Here is a 22,246-nt window from a genome sequence, read left to right as displayed (position 1 = left end):
GTGCGTGTCAGACATGCTGAACACCTCGTCTCATCTCTCCTCTTTGTGTGTTTTTATTTCTTCTTTTCTCTTTTGACATCCAGGTGTCTGATCCTTTTGTGACTTTCGGCTGCCCCTGTTTCTAGAAGAATACACTGGTAAGTCACATTCTACACCTTCTCTCTGGTCACCCCAACCACCCCCCCCCCCCCCCCCCCCAGCAGGCTAGGCTTCTCTGGCCATCTCTCCGAAGAAGAAAAACCCTCTCACTGTTTTCCTATTCCCTTTGCTGCTTGCTTTCTGTAAAAAGCTTAAGCAGAGTCCTAGAGAAGCTTGGCAATTTCAGCTTTTGTATACTGTTTCCTTTTTGTCTTCTTCTTCCTCCTCCTCCTCCTTTCAATCCGTTTTTTTTTTTACTTTCCCAAAAGGAAAGAAGGGGTTAGGCAGAGGAGGGGGAGGTGGGTGAAAAGAACTTAGCAGTTTGTTTTATTCCTTTATGTAACTGCCTCCACTGTGCATTCCATATGCTTAAAGAGCTGTGGTGGATGTCTAATGCGCCAGGGGAGGGGATGTGAGGGGAGGGGGAGGAGGGGGGTGGTGGTGTTGTGGATGTTATATAAGCTGACCTATGTGTTCAACTGGCCGGGTCATAGAGGCCAGGGGCAGGGCAGAGGTTTTCTCCAATGACAGAGGGATTTTGGAACTCCTCTCCTCTCTTTCCTTCTATTCTCCTCTCCTCTCCTCTCCTCTCTTTCCTTCTATTCTCCTCTCCTCTCATCTCCTCTCTTCCCCTCTCTTCTCCTCTCTTCTCCTCTCCCCTCCTCTCCTCTCCTCTCTTCTCCTCTTCTCTGCTACTCTCTCTCCATTCTTCGGTGCGGCTTTCTTGATCCACTCAATCACACTGGATGTCCCAAAATAAAAAAGGCGCAATACATGTGGTTATGTAACATTCCCGTGGTCCTAACCCCCACCACTCTACACAGCACATGGGTGCACACACACACTCAAACACTCAAACACTCAAACACTCACACACACTCATTTGGACACAAGCACTGACACACACACATAAACAAACTTGCATGTTCAAACACCAACACATACACTTGAAATAATCAATTTACACACACACACCCTCTCAAACAAACAAACTGTACATGCTAATTTGGACACGCATGCTCTGCGACAAATACACACACACACAAACACACACACACACATATGGACATCAAAATACAATAATACACACATACACACATACACACATACACAAACACACACACACACACTTGCTGAAACACACTTACATGTTCAAGTCAACCACTCATTCACAAACACACACACACACAGTGAACTGCGTATGCACACACTCACATGCACATACATACCTGAACATATCTGCATGCAGAAACATGCTCTTACACACAAACACACACACACACACACACACACACACACACACACACACACACACACAACTCACTCACATGTTTCATGTTTGGTGTGAGTCACATTTCTTTTGGAAAATGCCCTCTTCCCCACGTCCTGTCACTGTCATGCAGAGGCAGAAGGGGTTTCTCCTAACGCCTTGGAACAACAGGAAAAAACAGTGTGCACTCACAGACCGACAAAGGAAAAAACAGTGTGCCCTCACAGACCAACAGAAGGAAAAAGCAGTGTGCACTCACAGACCAACAGAAGGAAAAAACAGTGTGCACTCTCACAGACCAACAGAAGGAAAAACAGTGTGCACTCACAGACCAAAACAGTGTGCACTCACAGACCAACAAAGGTGCTATACCTTCAGTCCTCTGTCTGCGTCTGTTGTCCTACTCATAAGACACTGTATGTGTCATACTGTGTTTTCTTGAACTCAATGTTGCTAACGCAACAGACTTGCTGTGGTGTGCATTAGATAGTGTCATTGTACATGTACCATATATTTAATACTTTTATATATATATGCAATGTGCTTTTAATATTTTTTATACAAAGCTCATGTTGCATAGCATTGTGTTTGGGTTAGGTTTAGCGTCAGTAAGATGTGATGTGGACCTGCATGAGGATTTATTAATATGGGCCAGATGTTTATATAGTGTATACATTTGTTGTGTAAATGACTGTAATACCTTCAATTACTCCGAAAATGATAAACAGAGATAGTGTTTAACTATGTGAAATCAGTCGCACACGTGTCTCCCTCCGATAATAAAATGACATGCTTGGGAACTGCTGAGCGCTTCTTAAGACTTCACACCAAATTAATTTGTTACTGCGTGTACTGATAGCACTAAATGCTTCTCACTGCCTAATTGATTTGCTGGATGGTCCCAGGGGATGGTGCTCACAGTCCGCGCTCGCTCCCGAGGACGAGCGGCCGCGGTGCGGACGAAGCTTAGCCCCTGCATGCGTCTCGAATCTGTCTCGCGACACGACTGACTGTGCCCGCCAGTCTAATAGCTTTGCTGTTCAGCGTGTAGCGGCGTCAGCGAGTGATCTGGTGTCGCTGTAATGCATCCAGAACAAATCCCTCTAATGACTGCCTGTGGGAAGGATCCCAGGAGTCGTGCCGCTTCTTTAAGGTCGTAATCAACACAAATTAAGCACTCTGCATACGGTGTAACTTCCCAAAACTATTTCATTCCGATTATTTTAATCCAGAAACATACATTTATATATGCCGTGTGTGTGTCTGTGTGTGTGTCTGTGTCTGTGTGTCTGTGTGTGTGTGTGTGTGTGTGTGTGTGTGTGTGCATATGACCCAATGACCATATGTATGGTAAACTTCAATTATCCAGAAAATGAGTCTCAGTGAGCAGTGGCACTCAATAAGATTTCAAAACTCTCTGGTTTTAGCCCTCTACCCTATTGTGCCCAATAATGACCCTGGTAATGTAACCCTGTGAGTTATCATTGGTGGTGGACTGAGGTTGTGTTTATAGTCTTGAGGCAGGGAGAATCTGCGGGTGGAGATGTGTGTGTGTGTGTGTGTGTGTGTGTGTGTGTGTGTGTGCTGTGGAGCTGTGGAGATGTGTGTGCACTGTGGAGGTGTGTCTGTGTGTGTGTGCACTTTGGAGGTGTGTGTGTTTGTGTGTGTGTGTGTGTGTGTGTGTGTGTGTGTGTGTGTGTGTGTGTGTGTGTGCACTGTGCAGCAGATGGCTGGGAGCGCATGTGGGAGAGCAGGCCTGTTGTTTGCTGATTGCGCAGCATTGAAACAGGTGGCTGGAGAGGAAAGCCTCGTCCCAGTTGTGGCCTTCCTCAACGGCCCTTGTTTTTATTAATCCCTTGTGTGTGTGTGTGTGTGTCTGTGTGTGTTCTGCATTTTATTATTTATTTATTTTTCTTCTATTTTCTCGTCAGCACTCTGTTCTCAGAAGGCGTCCTCTTTTATGAAGCCACAGACAGGGCTTGCTTCCCCATTCGCGCTCATGAAAAGCTGAACACCACACATGTGTGCGTGTGTGTGTCCCCTCCCTCCCCCCTCCTCTCCTCTTCTCCCCTCCCCTCCAACCCCATTCCCCCAAACAAATCCAGGGGTGAGCTAGTGCAGTCTCACACATGCCCCAACCTATTTGTTTTCTTGGGAGGCATGGCTGAAATTCCACCCCTGAGCCTGTTAATAAGACACGGGGGTGTGTGTTGTGTGTGTGATTGTGTGTGTGTGTGTGTGTGTGTGAACCCAGGGCCGCATGGTTCTCAGTCAAGGTCACCTTTTGTGCTGTGAAGGAGTAGCCAATCAGAATGAGTGTCTCATGATTCTTACACGTATAGTCCTTTCTCATATTCAGGATTTACTTTCTTATATTTAGAATTGGGGTTAAGTTGAAGAATCCCTGAATGTATGTGTGTTCTCATGTGTGACTGTGCTTTGATACATATTTGCCTTTGTATCTTGTTCCTGTGTTCCTAGAGATAAGAATGAAACATTTCTGGAACTGTGTGTCTGTGTTTGAGTTCAGTGTGTCACTTTTACTCATATTCTCAATTATAAGACATCTATCGTAAATTGACGTAACAATTCGGATAACAATTGATGACGGTAGCCTGGTGATTCCCCTGACTCAGTGTGACCAAAGCAAGATGGGCCCCGTGATTAACGCCCTCTCCTGTCAGACCTAGGACACTTAAATAGAGACTTTGTCTGTTTTAATCAGAGAAGCTGGTGAATGCTTATGCTCTCTCTTCCTTGATGCCCATCATTGTAAATAAAAACCTTCTTCATGATTCAGTAGGCAGTAGTTTATGCATCTACATTTAGATTCGATTAATTATGTGTTTACCTGCAGCTTTTATGTGGCACACAAATAAATACCTATTATAAACTGTTACCTGTATGATGCTGCCTTTGATTAAAGAAATGTGTTAAATTTGTGCAAAAACATTCTATTTTAGACATTATTATTTTAAGCGCGTTGTTCAGCATTCATGTGTTTTGCATGGAACTATTAAACCAGATCTTTTCTCCTGTTCATTGTTGTTCCACCACAGGTCTCACATTGCCATGGAAACTAGTGTCAGGGAGACCCGTCAAAAAGATGTTGTGGAGGTTGTTCTGTGGGCGCTCTGACCACTGATGCACTGGTGTCTATAGTGAGTGTGTGTGTGTGTGTGTGTGTTTCTCGGTGTCTATAGTGACATAATTACATCTTTTGCATTACAAACTGACTTCTGCACGGGTGGAATTTGTTGGGTGCGGAGATGAAAAGGGGACCTCTTGACCTGCCACTGAGGCATTTTCTTCTTGCCCGTTTCTGCAGATCTTACTTTTATTAGGCCTTTCCTCACACACACACACACACACACACACACACACACACACACACACACACACACACACACACATACTCACACACTCAGTGGTTCCTTGAAAGGCATGTCATCATGTACTTCTGACTAATTGTTACAATGCGTTATGCACAATGTATTCAGCTGCACCCATCTCCACACTCTGTGGGAGGACAGGGTTTAATAACAGTTGTGACAGTCGAGACTTTCTCTGCCTCTGTCCCCTCTCACTCTATCATTATCGACCTCTCTTTTCATCACTGCTGTTCTTCGCCTCGCATTATTTCATCCCTCACTTCTCTCTCGCTCTCCCTTCCTCTCTCTCTCTCACTCTCACTCAGGAGGAGGGGAAGAGAAAAGATTGACCATCCACCTGAAAGGTTGGCAGTTTTAGTGTTTTTTCAGGATAATTCACGGAGTGCCTCTCTGTAAGTGGATTAGAAGTGAGAGCTGTTATGCAGTGAAGCAGGTTCATTCATTCATTCAACTCTCCATTCAGTAAAAACCCTGGGCTTTTAAGGGCTGCTCTGAACTTTTGAACACCACGCTAGATTAGGTGCTCACAGACATCCCACCCGCACCATGATGGGAGGTAAGAGATCTTCAGACAAGCATTCACCAGGAGGCACGCCTTGAAAGGAAAACTCCCTTGCATTCATCTGTGCTCTCTCCCTCTCCCTCTCCCTCTCTCTCTCGCTCTCTCTCTCTCTCTCTCTGTGTCTCTCTCTCTCTCTCTGTGTCTCTCTCTATCTCTCCCTCTCTTATCCTATTACTCTCTCTCTCTCTCTCTCTCTTATCCTATTTCTCTCTCGTTTACTTTCTCACTTTAACTCACTCTGGTACAGAGTGCACATGAATACACACACACACACCTGCACTCACAAACATGCACCCACAAACACACTTTTACACACACACACACACACACAAATATACTGTATATCCAAACACTCTTGCCCTTAATCATACACCCATACCGAAACTCCACCTCTGGCTTCTCCAGGAGACACTGGGTAAAGGTTGTGTGTGTGTGTGTGTGTGTGTGTGTGTGAGTGTATGTGAGTGTAAGTGGGTTAACGTAGCTCATCTCCCACCCTGGAAAGTGTGTCCTTCATGAGGTATTTTTAGCCGTACTGCAAATTATCCAGCTAAAACTTTCACACACTTATCACTCCCGCCTTGTCATGTAAATGCAGCTAATAGCTCGGAGGTCTTTCGAGAAACTTATCATCCCCCCCAAACCAGTCGTCATTCCTAACGGCATTAGATACAGCACTAAAGATGAGTAGATCCAAGCTCCCAGCCTCCGGATGATGGGTAGGGGGGGCAGGAGAAATGGGGGTGCGGGGTGGGGGGTAGTTTGAAGGGCCGGCGGGCATCACTGGGGTACCGTGTTGGGAAGTTGGACTCCTTGTTTTCCTGCCTGCAATGGTTTGTTGCTCCTGTGGATTCTTGGCACGAGAGGCCGGGTTTAGGGCCAAAACACACACACACACACACATCAAGGGGAAGAATGAGGAGGCCGGCCCACTGCCAGATGAGTTTGAAGAACTAGCCTGCCTCTCTCTTCCTTTCTCACCCTCTCTTCTCTGTCTCCCTCTCTCTCTTTCAACCTCAACCTCTTTCCGTCCATTTCTGCAACTACTCTCTCTCTCTCACCCACCCTCTCTCTCTCTCTCTTTCTCTCTCTCTTTCTTTCTCTCTCTCCTTCTCTCTTTCTCTCTCTATTGCTCTCTCTATCTCTACTTCTCTCTATTTCTCCCTCTCTCTCTCTCTTTCTCCCTTTTTCTTTTTATTTCTTTCTCTCTCTCTCTTTCTCTCTCTCTCTGCATCTCTTCTAGTTTAACTTACACTATGAACGACACACAGTTTTTTTTGTGTGTGTGTGTGTGTTTACAATCATGCTTGAGTATGAGTATGAGTTTGTGTGTGTATAGATACTTGTAGATATGGATGGTGCAGGGACGTGCAGTCATAGGAGGCAGGGGAGGCATATTTATGTATTATAAAATAAATATTCATATTTCTCTAGTTATCTGTGTTACGAGTGTCATTTCTGCATGATTCCGATCATTTCGAGCATTTTTATTATCAAAATCGCTGAATTTGAGCATTTCCAGTGACAGTGATCAGCCAATGAACATGGATGTGCCGTCAAGGGAGGCAGATGCATTGGAGTCTATGAGCAGCTGAGCCAGTGCCGCACTAAAGATTGCGCAACCACTCCAAACTGGGTTTTACGCATGCGTGCGCAAGCGTAGATGAGCTCAAAACGCATTGAAAAATATGGTTAGTGAGGCAAACAGTACCACTGATTCAAGAAGGGAGGCGAGCGAGAGCGCAATTGTCGGGTATGTTGTTTTTTAAAAATTGGGCTTCTCTAGGCGAACATGGAAGGTTGTATTGCTAAGCTGAAGCAGTTCTCAAAATTGGACTTGCAGTCCAAACGTGAAATAATTAATAATGGGAGACCAATGGCGGAGCTATAATGTTTGCTTCAAACGACGGGACCGAAGGTATTGACATTGCATTGGAGTGTTTCATGTTTTCCAACGGGACAAATTCATGCGGAACACAAACCTCGCTAAAGGCTGCTAGTTGCAGGGGAGCCGTGAATGGATTAGGAGCTTGCGAGTGCACCAACTTTAAATTATACCGGTCAGTAGAACATTTTGGTATTGTGTGCTATGTCTGTGGTGTTTAACTGTTTGCTTGTTAATACGTTGTGTAAATAAATATGTAAGTGTCAACTTCGAATTCAAGTGTCAGTGTTGGGCAAGCTACTTGATTTTTGTAGTGAGCTAAGCTATCAGCTACTCTACAATAAATTCAGCTTCACTACACAGAAGCCACCACTCAAAAAAAAAAAGTAGCAAGCTAAGTTACTTAAACCTGTCAAAAGTAGTTTGATACATTAGAAGCTACTTTCAGTTAAACAAACTGCATGCCAAGTCAATGCAATTTTAGGGATCAACACAACTGTCAGTCATATAAAAACGGTTGAATGGATGAAATTCATGTGTTCGTATGTTTGTGTTGGATGTCATTGACGTTGACAGGAACTTTTTCTTTGGATTACAAAGAAGGCATCTGAAAACATATTTAGTTTCACTCGTCTCTTATAAAGTGACTTACTTTTGAAGGTATGGCTGTTGAGTCAGGTATTCAAACGCAGATGAAAACAAATGCAGAAGACCTCGCCTACCCTCATCTTTTGTCTATTTCTAGCATTTTCACAATTCCACTCCCTGAGCAGACAGCACGGACTTTTCACTTTTTAACTTTCATCATCTTCAGCTGTATCTAAATATCAACAGCATTCTAGTTATCCGGTTGATGCAAGAATCTGCATGCAAACTACCAATTGAAAATTAGGGGAGAATTAATTTTAAATGTAGCAGCGTCTGGTGTACTTGAAATGACGATATCTATCTATCTATTTTCACTCGTCTCGCCTAAAGTGATGTACTGCTCAATTTTTGTGTTTGATGGCTGCAGGGAAGCCTGTAATGAATGAACATCAGAAAGGTCCAGGATAAATTAGCTTTCGAGGACGCTACTGCGGTACTTGATCAATAAAAGAGCTTAGCTACTGAAAAGTTACTTGGTTTTGTAAATAGCAACGTTACTGCCAAGCTACTGACAAATGTAGTTACTGCCGATCACTGCCCATCACTGCCGAGTTGTGTAAAAGGTTATACTTTCCCTAGACAAATTGAAATGAGCCATATCATTGGTGGGAGGGCTACATACGCTACCTTGTTACTATTAATATCTTATTTGACACGGTGTAAAAGTTCAATTACCACACCGATTGTACATTTCTATTTTTTTTAAACAACTATAGATCTGAATGACGTAATCACTTCCGGTTTCTGTGCCTCACCAGCTGCCAACCTCACCGCACGTCACTGGGATGGTGAGGGTTTCATCTGATGTTATCTCTTCACGCAAGGCCGCCAGTGTGTAAAAAGAAATGGTTCACCAATTCCAGAAGCAGAAACTAACTTTACATACATGCAGACATTACGGACAGCAGCCCGGCCGTGTGTGTGTGTGTGTGTGTGTGTGTGTGTGTTTGTGTGTGTGTGTGTGTCTGTTTGTTTGTCTGTGTGTGTGTGTGTGTGTGTGTGTGTGTGTGTGTGTGTGGTTTTCTGTGTCTGTGTCTGTCTGCGTGTCTGCGTGTCTGCGTGTCTGCGTGTGTGTGTGTGTCTGTGTGTGTTTGTGTGTGTCTGTGTGTGTGTGTGTGTGTGTGTGTGTGTGAGTGTGTGAGGCTGTGGATTGTGATGTGATCTTCTCAGTTTCACGGAGGAGGAACAGAAATAGAGCCTCTAAAGACTCAGCCACTTAACTTCTCGTATAGAGTAGGAAACAACATCATTGTGTTGCGGTCAGTGGATTGCACAGTTTCATAGTCAGTGTTTACTGTAGCGGGTGTCAGTGGATCTCACAGCTTCATAGTCAGTGTTTACTGTATGGTGTCAGTGGATCTCACAGCTTCATAGTCAGTGTTTACTGTATGGTGTCAGTGGATCTCACAGCTTCATAGTCGGTGCTTACTGCAGGGTGTCAGTGGATCTTAACAGCTTCATAGTCAGTGTTTACTGTAGGGTGTCAGTGGATCTTAACAGTTTCATAGTCAGTGTTTTCTGTAGAGTGTCAGTGGATCTTAACAGCTTTATTGTCAGTGTTTACTGTAGGGTGTCAGTGGATCTTCACAGCTTCATAGTCAGTGTTAACTGTAGGGTGTCAGCGGATCTTCACATCTTCATAGTCAGTGGTTAGTTTCAGTTGATGATGAGCCCATGCTCTGTCCCTCGGGTGAGGCTGGCACACGTGCCTCTGTGTGGAAAGAGAATTCTGGAAAAGTTTCTGTCTGTCACTGTGAGTATTCCCTTTAAAGTGACAGGCCTGAGACGTTCTTGTCTCGTCTCGTCTCACAGCGTCGCTCTGCGGTGGTGGCGGCGGCGGCAGTGGAGGTCAGTTTCAGATCTCGCCACGGTCACGGTCACACGTACTCGTCCTCGCCCCGCCACCTCAGAAGAGGCCCAGTGTCAGCTGACCGAGAAAGAGAGAATAAAGGAGAAAAGGACAGAGGAACTGGGAGAAGGAGATAAAGGAAAAAAGGTTGAGAGATCAGAATTAAGAGGGGGAGAAAGGAAGGAGAGATAGAGCAAAGGATGATAGAGAGAGAAGAGGAAGGAGAGAGAGAGAAAAGAAAGAAAGAGAGACCTAGGAAAAGAACAGGAAACGAGCAGTGCTCTACCTCACATGAAGTTTGCGCTGTCTTACACGCGGAAACGTTGTTCCAACAAGGAAGTGTGATTAATTTATCGTGGCGTGCGCTACCATGGGGTAACTCACGTCATTAACATCAAATTTGACTCCGCCGGTGTGAATATCAATGAGGTGAAATGAGATTTATTCATCTCGTGCGAAGAGACAGAAAACTCCACCCCACCCCTCCTCCCTCTGTCTCTCACAGTGCACACACACACACACACACACACACACACATAGATACATACACGTGGGACCGCAATGTGCTTTTCGTGGGCCTAATTATGAGCGTTTTTGAAAACGTAATTCACTCCTTGGCCCCCTCTCCACTCCTCATCCCCAAATCCATTAGATAAGAGCAGATGAGACGTGGCAGTTGGGAGGAGGAGGAGGAGTAGGAAGAGGAGGAAGAGGAAGATGAAGAGGAGGGGGGGGGGCAGCAGGACGACGGGCGTGCTCAGTGGCTTGGGACAGGTCTGGGCCCAGCATTCACGTACGTCTTTGCTCTCTCGCTCTTTTCCTCTTGCTCCCTTGCTCTCTCGGTCTCTCGCTGTCTCTGGCTCCATTCGGCTCTTTGCATGCAACGTCTATCTTCCTGATAATATTAAAAACAGATGAGGCTCTGCATCGCTGCCATGCTCTGCTGCTGAAAGCAGGGGTGGGAGTTTTTATTTATTTATTTATTTTTCAAATATTTTTGTTTTAGTTTTTGGAGCTGACGCTCGACACCTCGTTAGACTCCGACTACCAGAGATTCTCAAAAGATGGGTTCCAGCCAGAGTGCCATTATGTCTGTGACGCATCCGTCTCTCCTCTGGCTCACATTAGGGCCTCATCAGGGTCCTATTGAGTTTACAGATAGTCAATAGTTTTTCATAATTGTTTCTCTGTTTGGCTGCAGTGTGCCATTTAGCGGAGTTTGTCTTGGCTAAGGACTGAGCCACTCACCATTTACAACGTTTAGGGAGATTTCACTAAAGGAATAGTCTTTCTTCCCTTAGAGGCGATTATAAGAAGCCTATATCGGTGTGAGATGAACACCACACACTAGGGCTGCTCGATTATGGGAAAAATCATAATCACGATTATTTTGGCCAATATTGAAATCACGATTATTCAAACGATTAATTCTGAGTTTGAAAACATGATGCATTTATTTACTGAGAACTTTGAAATTTCCGTTTAAAATTGTATTTGTTGTGTACACGCTATATGCGTTGGAATGCGCTGAACCGTCAAGGTTGACGGATCCCCATTCAAAGTGAATGATAGGTAGCTCAGACACCTCGCAAATCCTCTCAGACATATTTTACAATAATGGGGGTTTGACATTGTGCAGTGCTTATTTCTCGGTATCTTTATAAAAGTATAAGGTAAAAACAACCAACTTTTAGGTGCAAATGAGACCATCTACGGAGTTTGGTCACCCATCTTTAGGTTTTTTTGCTTCGCTTTTGAGACGTGACCATAATCGTGATCTGATTGGCTAGAGCCTGTGCTGTCATGAACATCTGTCAACGGTCGATGCTGCTGATTGGCGGCTCACTGGCATGTCCCGCCTCCGGCTAGTGGCATATAACTTTGTGATGTCAAACGCCAGTATAAGATTTAACTCCCTCTCACCGCGTTGAATGCTTTTGGGGGAAAGACTGAATTACGGAAATTAATCGTTTCAAGTCAATTATATGAGTTTGGAGATCGTTTGGCCCAAAAATTGATATCGCGATCAAAATTCGATTAATTGCACAGCCCTACCACACACACTGTCCACACCCTCACATCCTGTGCAGTAAAATCAGGGACCTAAGGGTGTGCTCAAATTCGGCAGAATTAGGTTTCCTTTAAACTTTTAAATTTGAACATTGTTGTGTAAACATTCCAAGGTGTTCAATTGGAAGTGTAACCCTTGTCCCTCATCCATGTTTGTTTGCAGTGAACTACCTTCTCAGACCTCAAATCCCCAGGTTTCAAATTCTTGACGCTTGATGCTGTATGCTTTTTCAACCTAACTTACTTTTTCCTAAGTTGAAACATTTATGACCACGTAAAGAAATTCAGGGGCGCAATAAAAATTTCTCAAACAATGTGTTTTTCCTTAATAAAGAGATACAGTGACACATTTACAAGCAGAAGGACTTCACCTATTCAAATAGAAAAGTAGGTTTTTTGATTATTTCTGCTTCAAACTCTAATTATTTAGTAATTATGTAATTGTTTATACTTCAAATTATTTAGAACTCTATAAACGGTATGATTGTTACATAGCACGTGTAGTTGTGAAGACTCTTGAACATTACAGTTCATTTACACTTGAGAAGCATATACAGACCATAAACCTTGTCATTTGACCTCACTTTTGGTTCATTAATCATGTGGTAATGGTAGATTATAGCCATATTAAGTGTTTTGGTGTTACTTGTTGTCAATTGGACTGAAGTGGATTGCTATACATTTTTGTTTGGATTTCAAGGCCATTTTCACAATTTCGTGTGATGCAATGTCATGAACGGCAGCAGCAGTATCATTGTGGTCCAGCAGTCCACAGAGATCAAACCAGCTCAGTGTCCCACACACGCTGAGAGACTGCAAATTAGGAGAGAGAATGTAAACAAAGATGTCCACAAACGCACAAACAGGGAAGAAGCTTTAATAAAGCTCCGTGATTAGATGTGGGGGGGAAGTTGAGGGCCGATTAAGGTCGGAGGCGACGTATACATGGCTTAGCAGGCTACGAGACTTTTTTTTTTTCTTTTTTAAAGGCCTCTGAATGAGACACAAGATGTCCTCTGCAGCCATTAGTCAATTAAACACTTGACCCTGTAATCCTCTTTGGTTGACACCGGGAGTGAGTGCCGTGGCAGTGAGCAGCGGAGGCCTGATGGATTAGTGAGTCGGGCGACGCTGTCTGATACGCACAGGCTTCATATGCATCTGCTGGTTCTCCACGCGCTTCAGATACAGAGCCGTCATTTTCTCAGCAAAGTCATGGGATGCAGCTGACGACTAGGTGATGCTGACCGCGTCAACCTTCTGTTTTTCCCCAAAATGTGTCACATCACATTAGAAGTTAAGGAGCGTGTGGAGAGTTGATGAAGCAACAGATCGTGACTTGAAGATCCCTCAAACAAAAATCAAGTAAACAACCTGTGGCCCACTACTCCCGAGAGTTTTCTTTTATAATCCAGTGTGGAATCAGAGCTCTCACTCTCGCTCTCTCTCTCTGTCTCTCTCTGTCTTTCTCGCTTTCATTTCTTTCTTTCTTTCTTTCTCTTCAGTTTCAGTTTCAGTTTATTTGTTGAAGATGGACAGTGTACATTAATCAACATTAAAATGTAAATGCACCCAATTGTAGCCAAAAGGCTAGTTTCCATTGGCAGTCCCCCTGCCAGAGTGTTAATGGCAAAACAACTTAAAAAAGGCATTAACTATATATATATACACACATATATATATATATATACAAACATAACAATGACAAAATAAAAATAAAATAAAATGAAATACCAATATATAAGTTCTAGTGACCAATATATAAGTTCTAGTGACCCACTAATGCTCACATTTTTGGTTATTTATTAACCATTTTTTAAGATTTATTTTAAAGCTGTTAAATGAGGTTGATTCTCTAATGTTCTGTGGGAGATGGTTCCATTCCTGGGCTGACCTAACTAGGGTTGGGTATTGCCAAAGAAGTCACGATTCGATTCGTATCACGATTCACATGCCACGATGCGATTCTATCACGATGCATCGCGATACTTGAATTATTGCGATGCATTGCGAATTTTCACTGAACACTGTTAGAAAAAAATTAAGCCATTACCAGTGGCTGACTGGCTGTGTATGATCTGGATACTGTGTTCAATTGATAACTTAAAGCAACTCAGTTCATACATAGCTGTATTTATTGAAATGACTTTTGGAGGTTACTTAACATAAATATTATTATTACTGGATACACTGCATGTTTTGCTTATGAATGACTTGTCGCAGTATCGCGCGGCCGGAAATGCTTGATGTTCGCCAACCATTCATGCAATTAAAAAAAAAAAAAAAAAAAAGTTTTTTTTATTTTTTTTATTAATAATTGATACTTGCCGTTAACAATCGATGCAGTAGATCATGAAAATTAGAATCGCGATGCATCGTCATGACGATTATTTGGCACACCCCTAGACCTAACTGAGAAAACCGACTGTCCAAATACACTTTTTTTAAAAGGAATATCACAGTCTCCTCTTGCTGCCCCTCGAGTAGCACTGGTTGCTGATGTTCTAAACTTGACTAGGCTGCATAGTGGTGTGGGGGGGGGGGGGGGGGCAGGTTAAACCGGATTTTGAACATTAAACAGCAGTTCTTAAATGTGATCAGATTGTCCCAACTTAAAAGTCTGTATTTTTGGAGGACAGAACAGTGATGGTGTGAATTAGGTTTTTTATCAAGTATTTTGAGAGCCTGTTTGTAAAGAGACATGACTGGTTTAAGAGTAGTGGAGTTTGCAGTAGACCAGGTGGGTAAGCAGTAGTTAATGTGAGATAAAATCAATGAGAACATATACATTTTAGCAGCCTCAGTGGACATGTGATTTCTAAGATGCCTAAAGTTGGCCAAGGTGAACTTTACATTTTTGCATATTTTTCTTACATGTTTTTTAAAAGTAAGCTGATTATCAATCAAGATACCAAGATATTTGTATTCCTTCACAATCTTGATTCTTTGATCAGAAATAAACACGTCGGGTTCAGTGTGAGACTTGCTGGTTTTAGAAAAAAACATTGCAACGGTTTTGGAATTGTTAAGCTGAAGACAACGTTTGTTTAACCAGTCAGACACATCAACCATGACCTTTGTAAGCCTAGCAGCGACCTCTACGTTATTCTTACCCAACGCAAAGATCACAGTGTCGTCTGCGTACATCAGAACCTCACAATCTTGGCAGACAGATGGACAGCTCTTCCTACGTGTTCTTTGAGTGTTGCCAGCCTACCTTCACCAACACCTTAGCTTAGTTCAGAATGTGTTAAGTATCAGAAAAGTCTCAACCCAAGCTTTGCTGAGCTGTGATAAGGTTGGGTTGGGTCAGGTTGGGTCAGGTCAGGTTGGTGATGGCTGTGTACGGTGGTGTGTTCAGGATTTGGGAGAGACTGGGTGACGTGGCGGTGGGAGCTTATGACTAAGGAAGGCTGGAGGAGACTGCTGTCCCTCTGTGTGGATTGGACTGATGGACGGAGCGTTGAGGAGCTCATTGTGATGTAACTGATGGAGGAGTGTTGAGGAGCTCATTGTGATGTAACTGATGGAGGAGTGTTGAGGAGGTTATTGTGATGTAGCTGATGGAGGAGCTCATTGTGATGTAGCTAATGGACGGAGTGTTGAGGAGCTCATTGTGATGTAGCTGATGGACGGAGTGTTGAGGAGCTCATTGTGATGTAGCTGATGGACGGAGTGTTGAGGAGCTCATTGTGATGTAGCTGATGGATGGAGTGTTGAGGAGCTCATTGTGATGTAGCTGATGCAAGAGCGTTGAGGAGCTCATTGTAGCTGAGGGGCTGCAGTCTGGGCCCAGAAGAATGTGGAGAGGCCCAACTGAGTGAAGCTTTTTGCATGCCTTTCTCTCTCTCTCTCACACACACACACACACACACACCCACACACACACACACACACACACACACACACACACACACACACACAGAACACTGGAAGGAAAGGCGCACATCTACAGTACATGCATGTAGCACCTAAGCCCCTCTCTCTCTCCCTCTCTCTCTCTCTCTCTCTCTCACACTCACACTCACACTCACACACACACAAACATACACGTGTCAGAAGCAACACACACACACACACACACACACACACACATTGTGTTGTCTATGCAAGAGAGAGAACCTAAGTGGGAGCGCCTGAGCAGAGACCCCAAACTCAGATGCCCCCCCCCCCCCCCCTCCCCAAACCCCCATTCACACGGCTCTCCCCACTTGAAGCCGATCCAGGCACAAAGCAGAAGGCAAATCCCCCCCTGCCCCCCCACCCCCGCTGTAAAACCTGTAATTTACTGCTGCCGGATCGTTCAGCTGCATATGTCATAAGCTACGTGCAACTGTGTGTGTGTGTTTTTTTCCGTCCTCTTAAATAAAGCCATTTCTATCTCGTCCTGAGCAGTATATTATAGTATTCCTCAGCAAAGTCATCCTGTAGTCCATAATACAAGGTACCATTGATGAGGGATTCCATTTAGTGGTGCCAATGAGGGGGTGGAGCTAAGGATTACGCAGTCCAGCCAACAACCTTCAGAATAAGTTAAGGAGGCAGAGAGAAAGGCTGGATTTGCAACACACACCGTGATATAAAAGTGAATGTGTGTGCTCGGAATCGGAAATCACGGCAGCGAGTGATGGGGAGAATGGAGGCAAAGTACGGCGCACCTGTAAGTGTGGGAAAATAAAGGGACCGAACGCTCAGAACCCCCCCCCCCCCCAAAAAAATAAAATGTATCAGCTGGATGATGTGTAGGAGAAACCAAGCCTCTCTTTCATCGGAAGTGCCGTATCTTAGAGGACTTTGTCAGCCAAACGCTAAGTAATCCCTGAATTTTCCCCGGAATCCAGCGTTTTTTTTCTTTCTTCCCCTTTTTTCCATCCATCCAGGGGAAAGTGATGTTTGTGTTTGATAACAGCTTGTCTTTGGCTTAAACACAGGAGATTCCCTCCACTTCAGATCCCAAATAGCGTCTCGCTGTCTTATGGAGACTTAGACAGACACTTGTTGTCTGTGTGTGTGTGTGTGTGTGTGTGTGTGTGTGTGTGTGTGTGTGAGAGAGAGCGAAACAGAACAAGGAGCAATCCTCTTAACACCCTGCACCCACCACCAAACCGAGCAGGATAATGTCCTATGCGACCCTGGAGGCCTTGCCGTGTTTTTTTGCTTTGTTTAAGTCTCCGCACTGCCGTCACGGCAACAACAGCATCAGCAGCAGCAGAAGTGAAGAGCTAAGCTCAAAGGGCAAGGCGCCAGGCTAATGCTAGGCTGATTACTCTGCAGCCTTCTTAATAAAGCTGGTTTCACCGGAGTTATGAGAGGGTGTCCGGTGTGGTGTGGCGGAAGCCTCAGCTAATGCTAATGAGCTTCTTGTTGTTGTTGTTGCTTATGGTGCTGAAGACCCTCTGCTCTTGATTTTAGTTTTTTGTTTGGGCGGACAGTCTAACCAATCACCAGGCCCAGCAGTGAAGGGCCCCCTGGGATGGGGTTTACACACACACACACACACACACACACACAGTAGTGGGGGCCTCCTGGGATGGGCTTTGGAGGGGTATGGTTGAGGGGTGGGGAGCTTGTTTAACATGTCTGGAGAGCCTCTGCTGGTTTCTGTTTGTCTGTGCACAAGTGCAAGTGATATGGCCTGTTGTTGACCGACTCTTACTTTGGGTTTGTTCTTGATTTAGAATTTTTCATTTGTGTTTTCTATGGTAAAAATATATAATATTGTCCCAAAAAGCAGATCATATTGTCCCCAGAGGCCTCGGGCCCAAATAGCACCACTGCTGGGCAAATGACATGTTGTACATTTATAGCATTTTTTACAAACCGATACGAGTACGAGTATTTTTATTTCTGTACTTGCCGATACCGAGTACCGATACCGATACTTCTTAAATTTGGTCTCAATGAAAGTGCAATTGATTTGAAGGCAGATTTTATTTTATCCTCTGCAGATAATGTCAAGCCTATAGTACAAAATTAACAGAAGGCTATACAAAGCTTTCTGGTTTTAACCAAACGTGAACAGAACTATTACTGGAGAAGCACATGAGCACATTTCAGTTACAAAAGGATCAAAAGAGTCTCATGCTCAAGTACACAAACAATCACCACCACCAGCGACCAGTTTGATGTAGTGAAATATTGTTAAGTGGTATCAGTTGGGAAAGTTAACTTTCTACATGAACTAGTTCAGTTCATAGTTCACAATTTTTAAAATGAACTAGTTCAGTTCATAGTTCAAAATGTTTAACTTAGTTCACAGCTCCAAAAAATGAACCAGTTCAGTTATTTTTTTCAATATGTTGCGAGCTATACTTTTTCTACAAGCTCTATCTGTCTACAATACCGCTCTCGGCCTCTAAGCAACTTCGGCACTCTCACACTTGCCAGGCAATCCTTCAATGAACACGTTCAGACACAACACTAGGTATCGGTTTTTGGTATCGGCAATTCCAAAACGAGTACGAGTATTTTAACCCTCTAGATCCCATAGCGGCCGCCGACGGCCTGCTTGTATTCTCCCATAGCGGCCGCTGACGGCCGTAACTTTTAAAGACACAGTGTTTATACTACAACATTAATATATGAAAAAATACACTGCTAATGGATATATTAACTTCTTACTTTTATTTTGAAACTGGAAACTGGGTATGCTGTCATTAGCTTTTCTGAAGTATTTGTTAACTAATCGTCGCTACTGACAGATCACCTGAAAATTACAGTCTCTTGCAGTAAAGGCTAGAAATCAGACGTGTGCATCTGTTCTCTGCATCTGTTCTCACTGGATGATATCGTGTTTTTGTGCACCAATGACGACAACTAATCACGTTTGTATGACAGTAACGATCCTGTTTGAGAAGTCAAAAATAAAAATAAAAACGTATTCAAAATATCAGCAAAAATGTTGGTAATCTGTATGGTTAAGTAGTGTTAATATTTTAATATTTATTTTAATATTTATTCATTTATTTACAAAATATATAACAAATACTAATTAAATACATTAAGAATATATTAAATATAATAATTACGTCTGCTGTACGGTTCAAAACTATATTTGTAGAAGTCACTAATATACAGCCGCGGAAAAAATTAAGAGACCACTTCAAAATTATCAGTTTCTCTGGTTTTACTATTTATTGGTATGTGTTAAAGTAAAATGTACATTTTTGTTTTATTCTATAACCTACTGGCAACATTCCTACCAAATTTCAAATAAAAATATTGTCATTTAGATCATTTATTTGCAGAAAAATGACAATTGGTCAAAATAGCAAAAAAGATGCAGTGTCTTCAGATCTCGAATAATGCAAAGAAAACAAGCTCATATTCATTTTTAAACTACACAATACTAATGCTTTAACTTAGGAAGAGTTCAGAAATCAATATTTGGTGGAATAACCTTGATTTAAAATCACAACTTTCATGTGTCTTGGCATGCTCTCCACCAGTCTTTCACATTGCCGTTGGGTGACTTTATGCTACTCCTGGCGCAAGAATTCAAGCAGCTCGGCTTCTTTTCATGGCTTGTGACCATCCATCTTCCTCTTGATCACATTTCAGAGTTTTTTTTATGGGATTCAAATCTCGAAATTGGGCTGGCCATGACAGGGTCCTGATCTGGTGATACTCCATCCACACCTTTACTGGCCTGGCTGTGTGGCATGAAGCATTGCCCTGCTGGAAAAAACACTTCTCAGAGTTGGGGAACATTGTCAGAGCAAAAGGAAGCAAGTTTTTCTTCCGGGACAACGTTGTACTTTGCCTGGCTGAGGTTTGTAAAAGACCATAAGGATTGAACCAAAGCCGACTGGAGGGTCTCCTAGTTCGTCTTCTCTGATGAGTCCAATTTCACAGTAGGTGCAAGACTCTGTGGCTTGTAGGCCTCTCCAGGTCTCCGTCTAACCATCAGACGACCATGTGTTGGGCAAAGCTGAAAATTGTAAATAGTAAAACCAGAGAAACTGATAATTTTGAAGTGGTCTCTTAATTTTTTCCGTGGCTGTATATTTTATATCATATTAACAAACAATTTATGCCCTTTCAAACAAAACAAACTTGTAATTGTAATTTTTCTTTTGTTTTCTAACTGTAACTGTTTGTTTACAAAATAACAAAAAATGAAGGAATTCTCTGTTTTTCGTGGGATTTTGGTGCAGTGTTCTAGAATTCTATTGGGGTATAGAGGGTTAACGGAGTATCGACCCGATACCCGATACTGGTATCGGTGCATCCCTACTTTAAAACATAATTTTTTTTTGTATTACTTTAAGTGTTTTGTATTAAAATTACTTTGTACTCTTAGTTTGTTGTGCAGGTTTAAGCTGCCTCTGGCAGGACAGTAGCCATGTGTTTGGCACTTCCCTCTTGCGCAGATATCTCACTCTCAGGACTAATAGGTGGGTCCTGTACCCACAAAGTTCTCACTCTCACAGCTTTCTCACTCTCAGAAAATATGTTAAACTCTCATGGACTAGAGGTGTGTTAGGTGAGATGTCTCGCGTACCCACAGTTGTCTCACTTGTATGAGAGGGAGGTGTTTCCTGTGCCTACAGATCACCTCACCCTCAGGACAGATGTCTCACTCATATATGTCTCACTCTCAGGAATGATGTCTCACTCTCAGAGACGACTCACTCTCAGGGCAGATGTCTCACTCTCAGGACTGATGTCTCACTCTCAGAGACGTCTCAACCTCAGGACAGATGTCTCACTCTCAGGACTGATGTTGCACTCTCAGGACTGATGTCTCACTCTCAGAGACGTCTCAGGACTGATGTCTCACTCTCATAGATGTCTCACTCTCAGAGACGTCTCACTCTCAGGACTGATGTTTCACTCTCAGAGATGTCTCACTCTCATATATGTCTCACTCTCAGGACTGTCTCTGTTCTCTGCAGGATGTCTCACTCTCATAGATGTCTCACTCTCAGGACTGATGTCTCACTCTCAGAGACGTCTCACTCTCAGATATGTCTCACTCTCAGGACTGATTTCTCACTCTCATAGATGTCTCACCCTCACGACTGATGTTTCACTCTCAGGGCAGATGTCTCACTCTCAGAGACGTCTCACTCTCAGACATGTCTCACTCTCAGGACTGATGTCTCACTCTCATAGATGTCTCACTCTCAGGACTGATGTCTCAGAGATGTCTCACTCTCAGAGATGTCTCACTCTCATATATGTCTCACTCTCAGGACTGATGTCTCACTCTCAGAGATGTCTCAGGACAGATGTCTCACTCTCAGATATGTCTCACTCTCAGATATGTCTCACTCTCAGGACTAATGTCTCACTCTCAGGACTGATGTCTCACTCTCAGGGCAGATGTCTCACTCTCAGAGACGTCTCACTCTCAGAGATGTCTCAACCTCAGGACTGATGTTTCACTCTCAGGACTGATGTTTCACTCTCAGGGCAGATGTCTCACTCTCAGAGACGTCTCACTCTCAGATATGTCTCACTCTCAGGACTGATGTCTTACTCTCAGGGCAGATGTCTCACTCTCAGAGACGTCTCACTCTCAGAGATGTCTCAACCTCAGGACAGATGTCTCACTCTCAGGACTGATGTTTCACTCTCAGGGCAGATGTCTAACTCTCAGAGATGTCTCACTGTCAGGACTGAGATATGATGCCGGCAGATATGAGGCAGATATGAGGCTGTGAAGCCACTGAAGGGGATCGGTCTGAAAACAGGAAGCAGGTTCACTAGCTGGAATGTGCTAATTACAGAACATTGATTGATTAGCGGGATCGTCAGCCCCTGTGGCCTATTTAAGCATGACATGATAACCGCTGTCACCAGCCACACTTTAACGGCCTAAACAGTCACAAAGTGTTCCCCCGATTGGTGTGTCTCGTATCTCGGACACTGGCTCATCTTTCACTTGTTGGAGCATTGGGGCTTGGGTCACAGCGCCCTTCCAGAATATGGCTTCACACAACTCCTCTGCTTTCACAGTCAAGAGCGGTGGACTGATACGGACCTGGTTCTGGTTCTGGTGTAGATCTGAGCCAGTTCTGAGTATGCCGTACTCGGTCCAGATTCAGCTTCCTGCATTCAAATTAGCAGACAAAGACATCTTCATGAACGTTTTCCAAAATGTAAGTTCTGCCTTCGTTTTGCCGTATGGGTTTCGAACATTCAGTATTCACACAAACAGTCTGAGGAGGTAGAACATATGTGGACGCCGGACTAAGTGTCAATCAAACACTTTTTTGAATGTTTACAGGAAAATGTTCAAATTTAAAAAGTTCTATGAACGTTCGCCTCTTGTTTGTGGAATTGAACCTCTTCATGGGCAGCAGTCACTTTACTGCTCAGTCCAGTGGACTCATCTGGAAATCTTTGCCATGCTTGGTGCTGAGCATTTGAAGGATGACTGTTTGAATGGGGGCACACTTTGAGCTTCTGTGTGCTTTAGCGCACT

The 22,246-nt window shown here is 43.6% G+C and overlaps 1 protein-coding gene across 1 annotated transcript in view; it reads left to right on the top strand.

The window, feature by feature from the left end:
* The window catches only part of lpp (LIM domain containing preferred translocation partner in lipoma), a 213,253-nt gene that overhangs the window by 31,401 nt on the left and 159,606 nt on the right, over nt 1–22,246 (top strand). The window contains exon 3 of the mRNA XM_080857883.1: nt 84–137. The gene's annotated coding sequence lies outside the window, so the exon portion shown is untranslated. The remainder of the gene's footprint in view (nt 1–83; nt 138–22,246) is intronic.

The sequence above is a fragment of the Sprattus sprattus genome (genome assembly GCF_963457725.1).
Source record: "Sprattus sprattus genome assembly, chromosome: 2".
Lineage (NCBI taxonomy): Eukaryota > Metazoa > Chordata > Actinopteri > Clupeiformes > Clupeidae > Sprattus > Sprattus sprattus.
Note: the sequence above shows the minus strand (reverse complement) of the source record. Positions and strands in the feature narration are given on the sequence as shown.